The sequence below is a fragment of the Pseudophryne corroboree genome, unplaced genomic scaffold (genome assembly GCF_028390025.1).
Source record: "Pseudophryne corroboree isolate aPseCor3 unplaced genomic scaffold, aPseCor3.hap2 scaffold_191, whole genome shotgun sequence".
Lineage (NCBI taxonomy): Eukaryota > Metazoa > Chordata > Amphibia > Anura > Myobatrachidae > Pseudophryne > Pseudophryne corroboree.
Window position 1 is genome coordinate 681,455 of NW_026968548.1, and position 14,430 is coordinate 695,884.

Here is a 14,430-nt window from a genome sequence, read left to right on the forward strand (position 1 = left end):
ATTTGGGATAGGGCTGGGGAGGGCCGCTGCTCAGGCACATCTCTGTCAAGTAAAGGAGATTCAACTGAGGCAGCACAAGGGAACTCTCATCTGGGGACAACAACTGCAGGGAGAACACATATTTTCAGATGAACATGGGAGGGCAGAAGGCTGCCTAATACTGAAGCACCCCCAAACAACAAACCAAATGCAACAACTAGTGCAAGCATTCCTGGGGGAAGGCCTGCAGCAGATGGATTTGCATATGGTGATGTCATCCAAACAGTGGGTCAAAGTTGGCTTCAACCCTCGTCTGCATATGAAAAGAGACAAGGGGCGTGCAGGGCATGGCGGCCTTTTGCGGCGCTTGGATGACCCCTAGTTCGCATTACACACCTCCACCCTCCTTCGGTGTGGGGCTCATGTTGGCTATGCCCCAGCCCCTGAAGCATTCAAGCTGATTTCTTGCAGCAGCTGGGCACTGTAACTGCTCCAGAGACGCTCTGTAAGGCAAGTAAAAGGGTGTGGGCCCTGCAGCACTACCTGTAGTTTGCATTGTGCGTTGGAAGGCACGAAGTAAGCAGACGGGAGAAGTCAGGATAGTGCGCAAGGGCATAGAAGGGAGCGGCTCAAGAAAAGAGAAGTGGAAACAGACAGCAAACTAGGCTGGAGAGAGACCTGAGACAAAGAGATCTGAATTATACGAGAGCCGACCAGGGGAAACACAAATTATGCAGTCAAGTTTCCCACATTTGGGGAAAACGCAGAAGCAGCACACCCAGAGTGCAATGGGTGAGCCTTGCCCTGGGAGAAGCACCTTCATGATCATAGTATCTCACCTGGCAGGTAAGTAGGAGTTGGGCTAGAGCTGGGGAGGGTCGCTGCTCGAGCATCCCCCTGTCAAGTAAAGGAGATTCAACTGAGGCAGCACAAGGGAACTCTCATCTGGGGACAACAACTGCAGGGAGAACACATATTTTCAGATAAAAATCTTGGTCATGCTCTGGTTTCTCTTCAGAACGAACAAATCTTTCGCCTTTTACTAAAGATTTCCGTGGAGAGGAGCAAAACCGAGTTTTATCTCAATTTTTGCATGCCCCATCTTTTTGGGGTTTCTTTTATCGGTTTAAAGATAGAATGAGTGTGCTTTAATGTAAGCTCATTTGCATAGAAATGACAGTAAATGTTTGTTTCTTTTCAAACAGAACTTTCTTGACCATGCTACTTGCTTGAAAGATCTGGGAGCACATGGAATACAGTACAAACCATGCTTATAGCAAGGAGAAGACAGGTGAGAAATCTGCTTTCTTTCAAATTGGGCGCTCACTTTGATCTGAATGAGGACTGCTGGCACGGCACTCAGGCGACAGGTGGAATCTTGGTCATGCTCTGGTTTCTCTTCAGAACGAACAAATCTTTCGCCTTTTACTAAAGATTTCCGTGGAGAGGAGCAAAACTGAGTTTTATCTCAATTTTTGCATGCCCCATATTATTGGGGTTTCTTTTATCGGATTAAAGACAGAACGAGTGTGCTTTCTTGTTAGCTTTAATGTAAGTTTATTTGCATAACAATGACAATAAATGCCTGTTTCTTTTCAAGCAGAACTTTCTTGACCATACTAATTGCTTGAAAGATCTGGGAGCACATGGAAAAGAGTACAAACCATGCTTATAGCAAGGGGAAGCCTGGTGAGAAATCTGCTTTCTTTCTTTCAAATTGGGTGCTCACTTTGAGCTGAATGAGGACTGCTGGCATGGCACTCAGGCGACAGGTGGAATCTTGGTCATGCTCTGGTTTCTCTTCAGAACGAACAAATCTTTCGCCTTTTACTAAAGATTTCCGTGGAGAGGAGCAAAACTGAGTTTTATCTCAATTTTTGCATGCCCCGTCTTATTGGGGTTTCTTTTATCAGTTTAAAGATAGAACGAGTGTGCTTTAATGTAAGCTCATTTGCATAGAAATGACAGTAAATGTTTGTTTCTTTTCAAACAGAACTTTCTTGACTATACTAATTGCTTGAAAGATCTGGGAGCACATGGAAAAGAGTACAAACCATGTTTATAGCAAGGGGAAGCCTGGTGAGAAATCTGCTTTCTTTCTTTCAAAGTTGGTGCTCACTTTGAGCTGAATGAGGACTGCTGGCATGGCACTCAGGCGACAGGTAGAATCTTGGTCATGCTGTGGTTTCTCTTCAGAACGAACAAATCTTTCGCCTTTTACTAAAGATTTCCGTGGAGAGGAGCAAAACTGAGTTTTATCTCAATTTTTGCATGCCCCATCTTATTGGGGTTTTATTTTATCGGTTTAAAGATAGAACGAGTGTGCTTTAATGTAAGCTCATTTGCATAGAAATGACAGTAAATGTTTGTTTCTTTTCAAACAGAACTTTCTTGACCACACTAATTGTTTGAAAGATCTGGGAGCACATGGAAAAGAGTACAAACCATGTTTATAGCAAGGGGAAGCTGTCACAACTGAGGGCCTGAGCTGACGGGAGGCAGCCTCAGTTGTAGGGGCTGAGATGTACCGGAACCTGGGAGGTTGTGTCAGACCCCTGGACATGTAAGTAACATAAATAATAAATGCCCGAAGGCGTGACCACGACAACTTGGATAAAAGTCAATGATGTTTATTATGACAACTCCGCAACACAGCAGCAGTAAAAGAAAACGTAAAAGTCAGCAAAGAATAAATACAGTTCCTGGGTACTACAGGATGGCAGGAGCCACAGGGCACTGGTAGTGTGAGATAGTTCTTATGATCTTCTAGATGGAAAGTCCTTACCAGGCCCGACTGTAGCAATGGAGATAACCCAGGATTGTGCCAGCTGGTGTTCCAGGAAAAGCTGGGTTGCTGAAGATAAAACAGCTGCTGTGGATACTGGCTGGAACCTGACTGTTGTTAGCACGTAGTGGATACTGGCTGGAACCAGTTAAATAATAAATGAACTTGGGAGCGATGAAATATGAACTGAAATGTAGAACTTGAGAGCGGAGAAATAATAATACCGGTGGAGAGTGGTAAAGTGTAGAAAGGACTAGAGATGAGCGGGTTCGGTTTCTCTGAATCCGAACCCGCACGAACTTCATGTTTTTTTCACGGGTCCGAGCAGACTCGGATCCTCCCGCCTTGCTCGGTTAACCCGAGCGCGCCCGAACGTCATCATGACGCTGTCGGATTCTCGCGAGACTCGGATTCTATATAAGGAGCCGCGCGTCGCCGCCATTTTCACACGTGCATTGAGATTGATAGGGAGAGGACGTGGCTGGCGTCCTCTCCATTTAGATTAGGGTTGAGAGAGAGAGAGAGAGAGATTGACCCGAGGCTGTGATACTGTAGAAGAGAGTGCAGAGTTTAGTGACTGACGACCACAGTGACCACCAGACAGTGCAGTTGTTTGTTTTATTTAATATATCCGTTCTCTGCCTGAAAAAAACGATACACACAGTGACTCAGTCACATACCATATCTGTGTGCACTGCTCAGCCCAGTGTGCTGCATCAATGTATATATATATATATCTGACTGTGCTCAGCTCACACAGCTTATAATTGTGGGGGAGACTGGGGAGCACTGCAGTGCCAGTTATAGGTTATAGCAGGAGCCAGGAGTACATAATATTATATTAAAATTAAACAGTGCACACTTTTGCTGCAGGAGTGCCACTGCCAGTGTGACTAGTGACCAGTGACCTGACCACCAGTATATATAATATTAGTAGTATACTATCTCTTTATCAACCAGTCTATATTAGCAGCAGACACAGTACAGTGCGGTAGTTCACGGCTGTGGCTACCTCTGTGTCGGCACTCGGCAGCCCGTCCATAATTGTATATACCACCTAACCGTGGTTTTTTTTTCTTTCTTTATAGTCATACTAGTTACGAGTATACTATCTCTTTATCAACCAGTCTATATTAGCAGCAGACACAGTACAGTGCGGCAGTTCACGGCTGTGGCTACCTCTGTGTCGGCACTCGGCAGCCCGTCCATAATTGTATATACCACCTAACCGTGGTTTTTTTTTCTTTCTTTATACATACATACTAGTTACGAGTATACTATCTCTTTATCAACCAGTCTATATTAGCAGCAGACACAGTACAGTGCGGTAGTTCACGGCTGTGGCTACCTCTGTGTCGGCACTCGGCAGCCCGTCCATAATTGTATATACCACCTAACCGTGGTTTTTTTTTCTTTCTTTATACATACATACTAGTTACGAGTATACTATATCTTTATCAACCAGTCTATATATTAGCAGCAGACACAGTACAGTGCGGTAGTTCACGGCTGTGGCTACCTCTGTGTCGGCACTCGGCAGCCCGTCCATAATTGTATATACCACCTAACCGTGGTTTTTTTTTCTTTCTTTATACATACATACTAGTTACGAGTATACTATCTCTTTATCAACCAGTCTATATATTAGCAGCAGACACAGTACAGTGCGGTAGTTCACGGCTGTGGCTACCTCTGTGTCGGCACTCGGCAGCCCGTCCATAATTGTATATACCACCTAACCGTGGTTTTTTTTTCTTTCTTTATACATACATACTAGTTACGAGTATACTATCTCTTTATCAACCAGTCTATATTAGCAGCAGACACAGTACAGTGCGGTAGTTCACGGCTGTGGCTACCTCTGTGTCGGCACTCGGCAGCCCGTCCATAATTGTATATACCACCTAACCGTGGTTTTTTTTTCTTTCTTTATACATACATACTAGTTACGAGTATACTATCTCTTTATCAACCAGTCTATATATTAGCAGCAGACACAGTACAGTGCGGTAGTTCACGGCTGTGGCTACCTCTGTGTCGGCACTCGGCAGCCCGTCCATAATTGTATATACCACCTAACCGTGGTTTTTTTTTCTTTCTTTATACATACATACTAGTTACGAGTATACTATCTCTTTATCAACCAGTCTATATATTAGCAGCAGACACAGTACAGTGCGGTAGTTCATGGCTGTGGCTACCTCTGTGTCGGCACTCGGCAGCCCGTCCATAATTGTATATACCACCTAACCGTGGTTTTTTTTTCTTTCTTTATACATACATACTAGTTACGAGTATACTATCTCTTTATCAACCAGTCTATATATTAGCAGCAGACACAGTACAGTGCGGTAGTTCACGGCTGTGGCTACCTCTGTGTCGGCACTCGGCAGCCCGTCCATAATTGTATATACCACCTAACCGTGTTTTTTTTTTCTTTCTTTATAGTCATACTAGTTACGAGTATACTATCTCTTTATCAACCAGTCTATATTAGCAGCAGACACAGTACAGTGCGGTAGTTCACGGCTGTGGCTACCTCTGTGTCGGCACTCGGCAGCCCGTCCATAATTGTATATACCACCTAACCGTGGTTTTTTTTTCTTTCTTTATACATACATACTAGTTACGAGTATACTATCTCTTTATCAACCAGTCTATATATTAGCAGCAGACACAGTACAGTGCGGTAGTTCACGGCTGTGGCTACCTCTGTGTCGGCACTCGGCAGCCCGTCCATAATTGTATATACCACCTAACCGTGGTTTTTTTTTCTTTCTTTATACATACATACTAGTTACGAGTATACTATCTCTTTATCAACCAGTCTATATATTAGCAGCAGACACAGTACAGTGCGGTAGTTCACGGCTGTGGCTACCTCTGTGTCGGCACTCGGCAGCCCGTCCATAATTGTATACTAGTATCCAATCCATCCATCTCCATTGTTTACCTGAGGTGCCTTTTAGTTGTGCCTATTAAAATATGGAGAACAAAAATGTTGAGGTTCCAAAATTAGGGAAAGATCAAGATCCACTTGCCACACGTGAAGTCAGTTCAGACACTGCCAGCCTGAGTCAGGTCATTCCCGTCATCAGGCTTTTGCAGAAGAAGCTGGAGACATTGAAGGAGGAGCTAAGACAGAGCGATTCCGCTAGGCATGTGGGACTTGTGGATGGAGCCCTTCATTCGCTTAACCAGGATTCATGGGTGGTCAATCTGTTGAAATCAGAGCACTACATTTTGGCCACCGTGCTCGATCCTAGATTTAAAACCTACGTTGTATCTCTCTTTCCGGCAGACACACGTCTGCAGGGGTTCAAAGACCTGCTGGTGAGAAAATTATCAAGTCAAGTGGAACTTGATCGGTCAACAGCTCCTCCTTCACATTCTCCCGCAATTGGGGGTGCGAGGAAAAGGCTCAGAATTCCGAGCCCACCCGCTGGCGGTGATGCAGGGCAGTCTGGAGCGACTGCTGATGCTGACATCTGGTCCGGACTGAAGGACCTGCCAACGATTACGGACATGACGTCTACTGTCACTGCATATGATTCTCTCACCATTGAAACGCGCAGCTCTTTATATGGAATCCGAATCTCGCGAGAATCCGACAGCGGGATGATGACATTTTCCCTTGTTCATAGAATTTGGGAGTCATTTTGATCCCAAAGTATTATTAACCTCAATAACCATAATTTCCACTCATTTTCAGTCTATTCTTAACACCTTACACCTCACAATATTATTTTTAGTCCTAAAATTTGCACCGAGGTCGCTGGATGACTAAGCTCAGCGACCCAAGTGGCCGACACAAACACCTGGCCCATCTAGGAGTGGCACTGCAGTGTCACGCAGGATAGCCCTTCCAAAAAACACTCCCGAAACAGCACATGACGCAAAGAAAAAAAGAGGCGCAATGAGGTAGCTGTGTGACTAAGCTCAGCGACCCAAGTGGCCGACACAAACACCTGGCCCATCTAGGAGTGGCACTGCAGTGTCACGCAGGATGGCCCTTCCAAAAAACACTCCCCAAACAGCACATGACGCAAAGAAAAAAAGAGGCGCAATGAGGTAGCTGTGTGACTAAGCTCAGCGACCCAAGTGGCCGACACAAACACCTGGCCCATCTAGGAGTGGCACTGCAGTGTCACGCAGGATGGCCCTTCCAAAAACACTCCCCAAACAGCACATGACGCAAAGAAAAAAAGAGGCGCAATGAGGTAGCTGTGTGACTAAGCTCAGCGACCCAAGTGGCCGACACAAACACCTGGCCCATCTAGGAGTGGCACTGCAGTGTCACGCAGGATGGCCCTTCCAAAAAACACTCCCCAAACAGCACATGACGCAAAGAAAAAAAGAGGCGCAATGAGGTAGCTGTGTGACTAAGCTCAGCGACCCAAGTGGCCGACACAAACACCTGGCCCATCTAGGAGTGTCACTGCAGTGTCACGCAGGATGGCCCTTCCAAAAAACACTCCCCAAACAGCACATGACGCAAAGAAAAAAAGAGGCGCAATGAGGTAGCTGTGTGACTAAGCTCAGCGACCCAAGTGGCCGACACAAACACCTGGCCCATCTAGGAGTGGCACTGCAGTGTCACGCAGGATGGCCCTTCCAAAAAACACTCCCCAAACAGCACATGACGCAAAGAAAAATGAAAGAAAAAAGAGGTGCAAGATGGAATTGTCCTTGGGCACCCCCACCCACCCTTATGTTGTATAAACAGGACATGCACACTTTAACCAACCCATCATTTCAGTGACAGGGTCTGCCACACGACTGTGACTGAAATGACGGGTTGGTTTGGACCCCCACCAAAAAAGAAGCAATTAATCTCTCCTTGCACAAACTGGCTCTACAGAGGCAAGATGTCCACCTCATCATCATCCTCCGATTCATCACCGTGTACATCCCCCTCCTCACAGATTATCAATTCGTCCCCACTGGAATCTACCATCTCAGCTCCCTGTGTACTTTGTGGAGGCAATTGCTGCTGGTCAATGTCTCCACGGAGCAATTGATTATAATTCATTTTAATGAACATCATCTTCTCCACATTTTCTGGAAGTAACCTCGTACGCCGATTGCTGACAAGGTGAGCGGCGGCACTAAACACTCTTTCGGAGTACTACTTGTGGGAGGGCAACTTAGGTAGAATAAAGCCAGTTTGTGCAAGGGCCTCCAAATTGCCTCTTTTTCCTGCCAGTATACGTACGGACTGTCTGACGTGCCTACTTGGATGCGGTCACTCATATAATCCTCCACCATTCTTTCAATGGTGAGAGAATCATATGCAGTGACAGTAGACGTCATGTCCGTAATCGTTGGCAGGTCCTTCAGTCCGGACCAGATGTCAGCATCAGCAGTCGCTCCAGACTGCCCTGCATCACCGCCAGCGGGTGGGCTCGGAATTCTGAGCCTTTTCCTCGCACCCCCAATTGCGGGAGAATGTGAAGGAGGAGCTGTTGACCGATCAAGTTCCACTTGACTTGATAATTTTCTCACCAGCAGGTCTTTGAACCCCTGCAGACTTGTGTCTGCCGGAAAGAGAGATACAACGTAGGTTTTAAATCTAGGATCGAGCACGGTGGCCAAAATGTAGTGCTCTGATTTCAACAGATTGACCACCCGTGAATCCTGGTTAAGCGAATGAAGGGCTCCATCCACAAGTCCCACATGCCTAGCGGAATCGCTCTGTCTTAGCTCCTCCTTCAATGTCTCCAGCTTCTTCTGCAAAAGCCTGATGACGGGAATGACCTGACTCAGGCTGGCAGTGTCTGAACTGACTTCACGTGTGGCAAGTTCAAAAGGTTGCAGAACCTTGCACAACGTTGAAATCATTCTCCACTGCGCTTGAGACAGGTGCATTCCACCTCCTATATCGTGGTCAGATGTATAGGCTTGAATGGCCTTTTGCTGCTCCTCCATCCTCTGAAGCATATAGAGGGTTGAATTCCACCTCGTTACCACTTCTTGCTTCAGATGATGGCAGGGCAGGTTCAGGCGTTTTTGGTGTTGCTCCAGTCTTCTGTACGTGGTGCCTGTACGCCGAAAGTGTCCCGCAATTCTTCTGGCCACCGACAGCATCTCTTGCACACCCCTGTCGTTTTTTAAATAATTCTGCACCACCAAATTCAAGGTATGTGCAAAACATGGGACGTGCTGGAATTTGCCCAGATATAATGCACGCACAATATTGCTGGCGTTGTCCGATGCCACAAATCCACAGGAGAGTCCAATTGGGGTAAGCCATTCTGCGATGATCTTCCTCAGTTGCCGTAAGAGGTTTTCAGCTGTGTGCGTATTCTGGAAAGCGGTGATACAAAGCGTAGCCTGCCTAGGAAAGAGTTGGCGTTTGCGAGATGCTGCTACTGGTGCCGCCGCTGCTGTTCTTGCGGCGGGAGTCAATACATCTACCCAGTGGGCTGTCACAGTCATATAGTCCTGAGTCTGCCCTGCCCCATTTGTCCACATGTCCGTGGTTAAGTGGACATTGGGTACAACTGCATTTTTTAGGACACTGGTGAGTCTTTTTCTGAGGTCTGTGTACATTTTCGGTATCGCCTGCCTAGAGAAATGGAACCTAGATGGTATTTGGTACCGGGGACACAGTACCTCAATCAAGTCTATAGTTGGCTCTGAAGTAATGATGGATACCGGAACCACGTTTCTCACCGCCCAGGATGCCAAGGCCTCAGTTATCCGCTTTGCAGCAGGATGACTGCTGTGATATTTCATCTTCCTTGCAAAGGACTGTTGGACAGTCAATTGCTTGGTGGAAGTAGTAAAAGTGGTCTTACGACTTCCCCTCTGGGATGACCATCGACTCCCAGCAGCAACAACAGCAGCGCCAGCAGCAGTAGGCGTTACACTCAAGGATGCATCGGAGGAATCCCAGGCAGGAGAGAACTCGTCAGAATTGCCAGTGACATGGCCTGCAGGACTATTGGCATTCCTGGGGAAGGAGGAAATTGACACTGAGGGAGTTGGTGGGGTGGTTTGCGTGAGCTTGGTTACAAGAGGAAGGGATTTACTGGTCAGTGGACTGCTTCCGCTGTCGCCCAAAGTTTTTGAACTTGTCACTGACTTATGATGAATGCGCTGCAGGTGACGTATAAGGGAGGATGTTCCGAGGTGGTTAACGTCCTTACCCCTACTTATTACAGCTTGACAAAGGCAACACACGGCTTGACACCTGTTGTTCGCATTTCTGTTGAAATACTTCCACACCGAAGAGCAGTTTTTTTTGGTATTTTCACCAGGCATGTCAATGGCCATATTCCTCCCACGGACAACAGGTGTCTCCCCGGGTGCCTGACTTAAACAAACCACCTCACCTCCCCAGCGCCAGCAACACCCATATCCTCCTCATCCTGGTGTACTTCAACACTGACATCTTCAATCTGACTATCAGGAACTGGACTGCGGGTGCTCCTTCCAGCACTTGCAGGGGGTGTGCAAATGGTGGAAGGTGCATGCTCTTCACGTCCAGTGTTGGGAAGGTCAGGCATCGCAACCGACACAATTGGACTCTCCTTGTGGATTTGTGATTTTGAAGAACGCACAGTTCTTTGCTGTGCTTTTGCCAGCTTAAGTCTTTTCATTTTTCTAGCGAGAGGCTGAGTGCTTCCATCCTCATGTGAAGCTGAACCACTAGCCATGAACATAGGCCAGGGCCTCAGCCGTTCCTTGCCACTCCGTGTGGTAAATGGCATATTGGCAAGTTTACGCTTCTCCTCCGACGATTTTTATTTAGATTTTTGAGTCCTTTTTTTTACTGATCTTTTGTGTTTTGAATTTTACATGCTCTGTACTATGACATTGGGCATCGGCCTCGGCAGACGACGTTGATGGAATTTCATCGTCTCGGCCATGACTAGTGGCAGCAGCTTCAGCACGAGGTGGAAGTGGATCTTGATCTTTCCCTATTTTTGGAACCTCAACATTTTTGTTCTCCATATTTTAATAGGCACAACTAAAAGGCACCTCAGGTAAACAATGGAGATGGATGGATACTAGTATACTTATGGATGACGAGTGACTGACGACACAGAGGTAGCTACAGCCGTGGACTACCGTACTGCGTCTGCTAGTATAGAGATGATAATTAATGATATAAAAAAAATATATATATAACTACTGTAGGTATATATTATATAATGACGGACCTGGTGGACACTGTCAGCAGACTGCTAAACTACTAGTATGATGAAGATAGAAAAAAAAAACCCACCACAGGTAGGTAGGTATACAATTATGGACGAGCACTGACGACACAGAGATAGCCACAGCCGTGGCCTACCGTACTGCGTCTGCTAGTATAGAGATGATAATTAATGATATAAAAAAAAATATATATAACTACTGTAGGTATATATAATGTAATGACGGACCTGGTGGACACTGTCAGCAGACTGCTAAACTACTAGTATGAAGAAGATAGAAAAAAAACTTCACCACAGGTAGGTATACAATTATGGACGAGTGACGACACAGAGGTAGGTACAGCCGTGGACTACCGTACTGCGTCTGCTAGTATAGATAATATACTAAATATATTACTACTGTAGGTATATAATATAATGACGGACCTGGTGGACACTGTCAGCAGACTCCTAAACTACTAGTATGAAGAAGATAGAAAAAAAAACCCACCACAGGTAGGTAGGTATACAATTATGGACGAGCACTGACGACACAGAGATAGCCACAGCCGTGGCCTACCGTACTGCGTCTGCTAGCATAGATAATATACTAAATATATTACTACTGTAGGTATATAATATAATGACGGACCTGGTGGACACTGTCAGCAGACTGCTAAACTACTAGTATGAAGAAGATAGAAAAAAAAACCCCACCACAGGTAGGTATACAATTATGGACGAGTGACGACACAGAGGTAGGTACAGCCGTGGACTACAGTACTGCGTCTGCTAGTATAGATAATATACTAAATATATTACTACTGTAGGTATATAATATAATGACGGACCTGGTGGACACTGTCAGCAGACTCCTAAACTACTAGTATGAAGAAGATAGAAAAAAAAACCCCACCACAGTTAGGTATACAATTATGGACGAGTGACGACACAGAGGTAGGTACAGCCGTGGACTACCGTACTGCGTCTGCTAGTATAGATAATATACTAAATATATTACTACTGTAGGTATATAATATAATGACGGACCTGGTGGACACTGTCAGCAGACTCCTAAACTACTAGTATGAAGAAGATAGAAAAAAAACACCCCACCACAGGTAGGTATACAATTATGGACGAGCACTGACGACACAGAGATAGCCACAGCCGTGGACTACCGTACTGCGTCTGCTAGTATAGATAATATAATAAATATATTACTACTGTAGGTATTGTCATAAACAGGGACACATATATAGGAAACAGTGACTCCTATTTTGGTTAATAGCTCCTTTTCTCTTTTCATATGCAGACAAGGGTTGAAGCCACCTTTGACCCACTGCTTGGATGACATCACCATATTCAAATCCATCTGCTGCAGGCCATCCCCCAGGAATGCTTGCACTAGTTGTTACATTTGGTTTGTTGTTTGGGGGTGCTTCAGTATTAGGCAGCCTTCTGCCACCCCATGTTCATCTGAAAATATGTGTTCTCCCTGCAGTTGTTGTCCCCAGATGAGAGTTCCCTTGTGCTGCCTCAGTTGAATCTCCTTTACTTGACAGAGATGTGCCTGAGCAGCGGCCCTCCCCAGCCCTATCCCAAATCATACTTATTTTGCATAGGAGATACTATTGTCATGAAGATTGTTTTCCCAGGGTGAGGTTCATTCATTGCATTCTGGGTATGCTGACCCCTGTGATTTCCCCAAATGTGGGAAACTCGACTGCATTATTTGTGGTAGTGGTGGACTGTGTTTGTGCTTTCCTCTGGTCAGCTCTGGTAAAGTCAGATTTCTTTGTCTCAGATCTTCCTCTAGCCTTGTTCTTCTTTTGAGAGTTCCCTTGTGCTGCCTCAGTTGGATCTCCTTCACTTGAAAGGTAGTGCCCGAGCAGCGACCCTCCCCAGCTCTAGCCCAACTCCTACTAACCTGCCAGGTGAGATACTATGATCATGAAGGTGCTTCTCCCAGGGCAAGGCTCACCCATTGCACTCTGGGTGTGCTGCCCCTTGCGATTTCCCCAAATGTGGGAAACTTGACTGCATAATTTGTGTTTCCCCTGGACGGCTCTCGTATAATTCAGATCTCTTTGTCTCAGGTCTCTCTCCAGCCTAGTATGCTGTCTGTTTCCACTTCTCTTTTCTTGAGCCCCTCCCTTCTATAACCTTGTGCACTATCCTGACTTCTCCTCCCGTCTGCTTACTTTGTGCCTTCCAATGCACAATGCAAACTACAGGTAGTGCTGCAGGGCCCACACCCTTTTACTTGCCTTACAGAGCAGCTCTGGAGCTGTTACAGTACCCAGCTGCTGCAAGAAATCAGCTTGAATGCTTCAGGGGCTGGGGCATGGCCAACATGAGCCCCACACCGAAGGAGGGTGGGGGTGTTTAATGCGAACTAGGGGTCATCCAAGCGTCGCAAAAGGCCGCCATGCCCTGCATATCCCTTTTCTCTTTTCATAAGCAGACGAGGGTTGAAGCCAACTTTGACCCACTGCTTGGATGACATCACTTGCTGCCTTTCCAATGAAGCAAGTTTAATTTAGTAATTGGTGAAAAACCATCCCTACAAAGGTGTTAATCAGATACTTGGCTTTGTGGACACTTTTCAGAGAACAAATTAGTTAGCATAAAAATAAAGCCAGAAAATGAAGAGCTGTTTAATCACTCAATTGGATTTTTCTGCAAGCGTATTTCTTTTTCTCTGAAACCCACTGCTAAGTTGTGCTTCCTAGCTGTTCTTTTATAAAATCACTTAATCAAATCTAACTCTGATTACATCAGAGAAGGCCAGGTACCCTACACCATAAGAGGGGGTTTGAAATTTTGACTTGTCTACTTAAAGATCACCAAAATCTGATGACAAGGTCAATAACATCCCTGGGTGGGATTGAACCACCAACCCTTTGGTTAATAACCAAACACACTAACCGATTGCACCACCGAGACACTTTGCAAAAGTACATACTGACAAAGGTTAATAAGCATTCATCTAGAACGTTTCCTAGAAAACTTTAAAAAGTCAATAATCTGGAGAGTTTTTGTAAGATGTTTCTTCCATCAACCAATGAAGAAACGCATTGGTACTTTCCCATGATGAGTGAGTGCTTCAGGATCTCTTGCACTTACATGTGCAGCAGAGTACTGCAATGGAAGCATGCTGGGCCCCTTAACCCAGAGGTAGGCAGATTGAAACTATCCTCTGCTATATGCATTTTTTTTTTGTTAATTAAAGTAATCCAAAACTGGGATTGATATTTTTGCTCTTTTATTTTTACTTAAAGTACAATAACTTTTACCATTTTAATTTGTTTTAATAGTATATTGACAGTATTGTTTTCTTTCAAAAATCCACTTAATTTTCTTTACCCTATTATTAAAATGGTAATTGACAAAAACAAACTACATTGTCACCAGAAGAGCAATACAAAATGTACAAGTGATATATTAAAATCATCTTTCCAGCTTGAATTTCAATGATGCATTGGGGCAACGATTTTGTGAGAAACATCTTCACCCTTA

General features: G+C 45.3%; 7 non-coding genes across 7 annotated transcripts; 6 read left to right on the plus strand and 1 right to left on the minus strand.

Annotated features, from left to right (window-relative positions):
* Positions 1-670: 670 nt before the first annotated feature.
* On the minus strand, positions 671-833 carry LOC135004127 (U1 spliceosomal RNA). The gene has a single exon (XR_010204981.1). It is a non-coding gene; the product is annotated as a U1 spliceosomal RNA (small nuclear RNA).
* A 144-nt stretch (positions 834-977) lies between these two features.
* On the plus strand, positions 978-1,093 carry LOC135004177 (U5 spliceosomal RNA). The gene has a single exon (XR_010205015.1). It is a non-coding gene; the product is annotated as a U5 spliceosomal RNA (small nuclear RNA).
* Positions 1,094-1,363: 270 nt separating this feature from the next.
* On the plus strand, positions 1,364-1,479 carry LOC135004171 (U5 spliceosomal RNA). The gene has a single exon (XR_010205009.1). It is a non-coding gene; the product is annotated as a U5 spliceosomal RNA (small nuclear RNA).
* Positions 1,480-1,765: 286 nt separating this feature from the next.
* On the plus strand, positions 1,766-1,881 carry LOC135004186 (U5 spliceosomal RNA). The gene has a single exon (XR_010205024.1). It is a non-coding gene; the product is annotated as a U5 spliceosomal RNA (small nuclear RNA).
* Positions 1,882-2,155: 274 nt separating this feature from the next.
* Positions 2,156-2,271, plus strand: LOC135004197 (U5 spliceosomal RNA). Its single transcript, XR_010205035.1, has one exon. It is a non-coding gene; the product is annotated as a U5 spliceosomal RNA (small nuclear RNA).
* A 10,245-nt stretch (positions 2,272-12,516) lies between these two features.
* On the plus strand, positions 12,517-12,680 carry LOC135003894 (U1 spliceosomal RNA). The gene has a single exon (XR_010204773.1). It is a non-coding gene; the product is annotated as a U1 spliceosomal RNA (small nuclear RNA).
* A 150-nt stretch (positions 12,681-12,830) lies between these two features.
* LOC135003963 (U1 spliceosomal RNA) lies at positions 12,831-12,994 on the plus strand. The gene has a single exon (XR_010204841.1). It is a non-coding gene; the product is annotated as a U1 spliceosomal RNA (small nuclear RNA).
* The last annotated feature ends 1,436 nt before the right edge of the window (positions 12,995-14,430 follow it).